The following is a 7539-nucleotide window of genomic DNA, read 5'->3' as shown; positions in this document are numbered from 1 at the left end:
CAGTGCCTGGGCACCTGCCCTAGTGCCCTATGTGATTACAAGCATAGGTAACTTCTTCTTTTTTTTTTTTTTATTTGAGACAGGGTCTCAGTCTGTCACCCAAGATGGAATACAGTGGCATGATCTGGGCTCAATGTAGTCTCAACTGCCTGGGTTCAAGTGATCCTCCCGTATCAGCCTCCACAGTAGCTGGTTTCACAGGTGTGAACTCCACTGCACTGCACTCCAGTCTGGGTGACAGGGTGAAACTCTGTCTCCAAAAAAAAAAAAAAAAGGAATTATGGCTCCAGGACAGGTGTAACCCACCTTCCCTGTAAGGACAAAGGAAAGAGGACCATTTTGCTGGAGCCACCACGCCTGGCTAATTTTTATATTCTTTTGTAGGGAAGGGTTTCACCATGTTGCCCAGGCTGGTCTTGAACTCCTGGGCTCAAGCAATCTTCCCACCTCAGCGTCCCAAAGTCCTGGGATTACCGGGTGGGGGACTAGCCAAGCCTAGGTTAACTTCTTATACTGCAAAGTTGCAGAGTATGGCAAGAAAAAAATAAAGCTCTCCACCAAGTTCAGGGATGAGTCATTTCAGGAAATACCGTTAGTTTTCAAGACAATGCAATTTATGTAATATTGTAATTCCCAGCTCAACAATGTAGTTCAGATATTCTCACAGTCATGGCATACTAAATCTAACTTAAAAGAAAGCACATGCTATAGAAGTCTCACAAGGACCTCACTAGGACCAGTTCTGATACTGTCCTAGTCTGTTTGTGTTTCCTTCATAGAATACTTCAGACTTAGTAATTTACAAACAAAAGATGTTTGGCTTACAGTTCCACAAGCTGTATGAGAAGCATGGCACCTACATCTGCTGGGCTTCTGGTTATGCCTCAGGCTGCTTCCACTCAAGGCGGAAGGCAAAGGGGAGCTAGTAAGGAGTGTAATTCCCAGTTTTAAAAGTAAAGATTTGAAAGCATTTGTTTGCAGACTTGTAGCCCACAAAAAATTTAGGATTTTGTCTAAATTACAGAAAAAAAACTAAAGAACTGCTAACAACAGGTAAACTATAACTTTTCTTTTGAAGCATAATTTTTCTCTCTTCAGTCCCCATTTTTATTAAAAACAAATCATGATAGAATGATTTGTTTACAAAATAAACTTTAGTCTTATTGTACTTGGCCTGATTATTTCCACAAAGCACACCAAGAATAACTATTTTTCACATAGGTTTTTAAAATTGGCTTTGATAGAACTGTGTTCCATAAGGAATCTCAAATAAGATGTTTTTAAAGTTGAGCCCAGTCATGGGTTTGTACCCTCAGATACCTATGAGCTGGGTAAATTTCTCTCCTCTTGAGGTCCCAAGATAACTTGCAGCTCCTGAGCCTGTTAGAAAGTGACATCCTTTACTTACCACAAGTCAGGAACTTTGTACAGGGACTGTGTAGACAAGGTATAAGGCCAGATTTCCCAAGGGGCTTTTATTAGCTCAATAACTCAACTTTGATTCTTCTTTTTTTTTTTTCTGAGATGGAGTTTCACTCTTGTTGCCCAGGCTAGAGTGCAATGGCACAATCTCGGCTCACTGCAACCTCCACCTCCCGGGTTCAAGTGATTCTCCTGCCTCAGCCTCCAGAGTTGCTGGGATTACAGGCGCCCACGCCCAGCTAATATTTGTATTTTCTTTTTTTTTTAGTAGAGACAGGGTTTTGCCATGTTGGCCAGGCTGGTCTCCAACTCCTGACCTCAGGTGATCCACACACCTCGGCCTCCCAAAGTGCTGGGATTACAGGTATGAGACACCTCCCCCAGCCAACTTTGATTCTTTAAAGAAAGCATGCCATTCCAGTCAAAGCCTTGGTAAAATAACCAGTTTCTTCCATTGTGTCCTGTTACAAAAGAAAACAGATTCTTATTGCACTTATGCAAATAACTATACTGCCATATGTTGAGAATACTCACAAATAGTTTCCAAATTCTGGAAAAATAAGGTAGCAAGAAACAAATATACTCCAAATTTTTTCACAGGAGTATATTTTACTCAATTGTTAAAAGCTGTAAGTAGTTTAAGAGAAAAGTTTTCTTGGCTCTGGAAAACAAAAAGGATCAGCAATGTTTTAAGCAAAAAAAGTTAATAAAAAAGATTACTGGGCTAGGTGCAATGGCTCACACCTGTAATCCCAGTACTTTGGGAGGCCAAGGTGGGTGGATTACCTTAGACCAGGCGTTCGAGACCAGCCTGGCCAACATGGTGAAACCCCATCTCTACTAAAAATACAAACATTAGCTGGGCATGGTGGTAAGCACCTGTAATTCCAGCTACTTGGGAGGCCGGGACAGGAGAATCACTTCAACCTGGGAGGTAGAGGTTGCAGTGAGCCAAGATCATGCCACTGCACTCCAGGCTGGGCGACAAGAGTGAAACTCCATCTCAAAAAAAAAAAAAGCCAGGCGCAGTGGTTCATGCCTGTAATCCAAGCACTTTGGGAGGCCGAGGTGGGCGAATCATGAGGTCAGGGGATCAATACCATCCTGGCTAACACGGTGAAACCCTGTCTCTACTAAAAATACAAAAAATTAGCTGGGCGTGGTGACGGGTGCCTGTGGTCCCAGCTACTTGGGAGGCTGAGGCAGGAGAATGGCACGAACCCGGGAGGTGGAGCTTGCAGTGACCGGAGATCGCACCACTGCATTCCAATCTGGGTGACACAGCGAGACTCCGTCTCAAAAAAAAAAAAAAAAAAAGATTACCTCAGTTTTCTATTAGTTCAATCAATTCAGTTAACTCCTGTTCTGTTTGATATTTATGAACTTTTCAGCTCCCCATGAGAGTCTTGGAAGTTATTTCCTCTATTCTAATGTCACATTCTCCAAAGTTATTGGAAACCTGAATTCAAGAACACCTGTCAAAGTTCTAGAGCTGATTATAAACCACCTTTTGAAGAGCATCAAACAAGACAACAATTGTCTGTGTATGACAAAAAGTCTTAGGACAGCCATTATAAAAGCCACAATTGACTAGGAATTTTGGTTACTCTTGTGGCATACAACAATTTTATATAAAAATTGTAACTGTTATATTAATAGCATACCCTCAATCATATCAGAATTATAGGAGTTTCTCATAATTTTGGAACACATACTAATAACATATTTATACAAATACAGCCCAAAGAAAGCCAAACACCATTTCATATTTGACAATGCTTCCTATACGATTTTTATACCACATAAGCCAAATGTCATTTTTGGACATTAGAGGATCTAATATCTAAAAGATAAGGTTAATAAAAAAGAGACATAATTTATAATTTGATTTTGGAAAGTTTGTCAAATATCGAAGGTTTAAAACAGTGGATATCACAAAATAGAATCCCAGGTCACCATAAGTCATTCGTTTGGCCAAAACAATAACTCCAAAATTTTAAAAAAGAAAAAAACCTTTACTCTGATAGAAGAGACTTAGCTTTCCAAACAACAAGACCCAGTGAAGATAGCATGAAGCCAACTGAATTGTCTCTTCTCTCTCCTCTCCCTTTTCCCTGTCATTTACCAAAGGGGCAAACAAAACCCTTTCATTTTCTCTTACTATTACATAAAAATCAGAGAAAACCAAATTTAATGTTTATATTAGTGCTTTTTTAATGCTAAGGCTGGTTTTACAATAAAATTTTATAAATGTATTCAGTTTTAATTAGTTTGACCATAAGGTAAGATTTTCATAAACTTTTTAAGAACTCTTTGTAATTTTTCATTAAACAATACATCAGTTTTCTAAGAAAATCCTGTTTTTCAGACACTTGAGCTCAGATTCTGGCCCTGTATTTGTGCACTTCTATTTTAATGTTCAACCTACAAAAAAAAAATAATCCCCTTCAAATATTAGCCAACTTACTCATACCCACAGAACTTGTTTCACAAGACCAACCCTTCATACACCCTTTTCACTTTGTTTAAACCTTCAGTTTTGTCCCATTACTCTTTTAGGTTAAGATAATCTTTAAGCCCTCTGAACTAGACACCAGGCTGGAGTGCAGTGGCACAATCTTGGCTCACTGCAACCTCCATATCCCAGATTCAAGCGATTCTCTTGCCTTAGCCTCCTGAGTAGCTGGGACTACAGGCATGCGCCATCACATCCAGCTAATTTTTGTATTTTTAGTAGAGAGGGGGTTTCACCATGTTGACCAGGATGGTCTTGATCTCTTGACCTTTGATCCATCCGCCTCGGCCTCTCAAAGTGCTAGGATTACAGGCGTGATCCACCGTGTCTGGCCACATTCCCTTTAATAAAAGTCATATTCCCATGCCTTCTTATAATCTTTTACTTTCCTTACACACCTTGTATGTAAAACTGTTTCTCCAGTAGTCTCAATTACGTGTCACAATGTTAACTCTTAGCAACTTTTATTTTTGGTGAAAACCTAATAAGTAAGTGATTTTAATTATGTACTAGGTTTGGAGTCTAGGACATCAGACAGAAGTGAAGATAAGGTCTGACTCTTTCCAAAGGAGGCAAATTAAACAATTTTCAAAAGTCAAAGAAATAGCTTACGACCGTAAAACATTTAGTAAATCTGATATCTGACCTTAATTTAGACCAAATGTCTAAATTTTGAAGACATTTTTATTTTTACCAATAGTTTCTAAAACTGTCTTTATTTCCAAAAGATTATTAAAATCACATGAACAAAAGGCATTAAAGTTTCTCTTTTTCTGACAAAATATTTGATTTCAGCATTTATTTTTAAGCCAATTAAACAGAGCTCTTTTTTATATAAATATTACACACACAACACATATGAATACAGACAGATAGACAGAAGATTCGCACTTGTAAGATTTTTTATTTGCCAGTTTCTTAATTGGATTAGTGGCTTCAGGGTGGAGGAACAGGGCCAGGAAACCATGCAGTTTCTGGGGCCTAATAAGGAGGCACAACTGGAAGGCAGAGACAGATCCCCAAAATTAGGGTGCCATTCTATACGTATCCTGGATCCCTAAAAAGGAGAGAGATACTACGGGAGAAGACAGTGTAGTGCTTCCACTGCATATGTCATTGCAAGGAAACCCAAAGACAATCAGCCCATTTTGTAATCAGCCCATCCCCCGTGGGAGTCTTATCTCTCACGGGGGGTTGGGGATGTTTCCATATCTTCCAGGTGGCCAAGAGCATGTTTCTCTGAGCCAAGCGTGCAAAGAGCTAAGTATGTCTTCATAACTGACATTAGCCATTTCTTAAAGTATGTTTTTCACCTAGTTATTTTATATCAAGGCTAAAAGCTCTCCTATAATGCAAAGCAATTTCTGATACCGCCAAGGCTGAAAACCATTAGATAGCACAATACAAAACACAGCAGAGACTTAGATTTTGAGGGGGACCTATCTGCTTTTAATTCCTGGAGTTTCATGAGGAAAACAGAGGGTTTTTTTCCCCAAAATGGGGTCTGTGGCACCTCCTCTGTTTTTCCCAAGGAATCTCAGGCTAACGGAAGTTATCTTAGGGCCTCTCATGTGTGCATTAATAGTGGTAAGACAAAATGGAGAAAAATAACTCATTTGACTGAAAAGAAAAAAAAAAAAAACTTTTTCTAGCAAAACAAGATCCAAGAAAAGAAAAATGTAAAGGCCGTTTAAAGATATCTATAGCTTGCTTATGCACTTTTAATTAAGTTGACTTTTAACCATAGTGCTCTTTAAAAAAATCCTTTCACATCTCTGATTACCTGACTTTAGCCATGCAGTCAATATTTCTGGCTTTTGAACTTTACCAAAAGTAACCAACCTCCCACGTGCTTCAAAGGCATGGTAAGCAGTTTCTTTTTTACAAGATTTAGAATCTCCTTAAGGTAGTTCAGAGAAAGAAAAATTCAAGGGAATAAATCAGAAGCTATCCATAAAAACCTAAATAAATGGCAAAGTTACACACATAACAAACCAGAAAGGAATCATTCCAGAAGCCAAGAATTGAACCCAGGCCACCACTGTCTAAAGATAAATGCTTAGTTACTGAACTGTACAGCATTGAGCAGTTTCTATTGCTTTTCCCAAAAGGAGCCTGGAGAGGCCAATTTTGAGTTTGCGAAGGCTTTTAACTGCTCAAGATAATTCTTTTTTTTTTTTTTTTTTTTTTTTTTTTTTGAGATGGAGTCTCGCTCTGTCACCCAGGCTGGAGTGCAGTGGCCAGATCTCGGCTCACTACAAGCTCCACCTCCCGGGTTTATGCCATTCTCCTGCCTCAGCCTCCTGAGTAGCTGGGACTACAGGCACCCGCCACCTCGCCCGGCTTGTTTTTTTGTATTTTTTAGTAGAGACGGGGTTTCACCATATTAGCCAGGATGGTCTCGATCTCCTGACCTTGTGATCCGCCCGTCTTGGCCTCCGAAAGTGCTGGGATTACAGGCTTGAGCCACCACGCCCAGCCTGCTCAAGATAATTCTTAGGGCTGTGACATGAACCTCAAAATTCCTGTCCTCTGGATGGCAGAAACCAAGAGAAAGTATCCCCACATGGTCACAAGGTTAAGCTCTTAAGGACAAGAAACAAGACCAATCTTACCCAGTATTGTTTTCAGGGACCCATAGCATAGTTTGTAACTGACCGGTCTGCTGGGTTAGCTTGGAAAATGGGCTTATAGGGGTCCTAAACCCACATTGTATCCTGTGATACTCCTTTCTCCATTACAGAACATAGAAAGAAAAATTTTTATTGCAAATACACCAGATTTGCTACAGCCTAAGACCAGTCTTACAAATCCATTTCTCTGTTAATCAAACTCTTGCAGAGGAGATAAACAGTGACATTTACCATTTATGCAGACAGAGAAAGAGAGACCAGAAACTAGGCTGGTAAGAATTTCTTATCCTTCTTTGGCATACCACGTTTCTGGGTTCCCTTTCTCTGCAGCTTCCAGAAGAATGGAACAGCTTCTGATGACCCTGCTCACTGTGCCATAGCTGTGGGGTTCAAGTCACTTTACAAAAGAAAATCACACTTTTCTGTTTTATGGAACAATAGGCAAAAGATTCTCAATTTTGCAAGATGTTGCGCAATGGGCTGCATGGTGACCTGAATGAACATTTTCCATCCCAGCAAAACAGACAAAAGAAGACAGACACTAGTCACCTCATTCAGCACCCAATATCAACCTGGCAAAACTCAAACTTTCTCCAGATGGGCCCTGTTGTCTCCGATCCATTTCAGGTGGGGAGGGATGACCTCCAAATGATAATTCACAATGGGGTCTCTGGGCAAGACGAAGAGCCAGTAGTCACCCCGAGAAAAGCCTATTGAGCTTTCTTCAGGACTCACTAAACGTGACCAGACAAATAAGGAGGATTCTCCAAGTTAGGCCTGCTGGACATCCATCAGCAATTTCTTCTGAGATCCCCTCCTCATATACAAACACACACAAAGACAAGACAGACAGAAGGCCTTCCAAATCAGATCCCCAACAAAGAACTCAAGAGTATCCCTCCCAAACTATCCTCCTATTCACTGTCTGAGAAATCTCCCCAAAATCTTCTTGATTGAGGAGAAGTCTCC

Source organism: Rhinopithecus roxellana, chromosome 16 (assembly GCF_007565055.1).
Source record: "Rhinopithecus roxellana isolate Shanxi Qingling chromosome 16, ASM756505v1, whole genome shotgun sequence".
Classification (NCBI taxonomy): domain Eukaryota; kingdom Metazoa; phylum Chordata; class Mammalia; order Primates; family Cercopithecidae; genus Rhinopithecus; species Rhinopithecus roxellana.
This window is presented reverse-complemented; position numbering follows the sequence as displayed.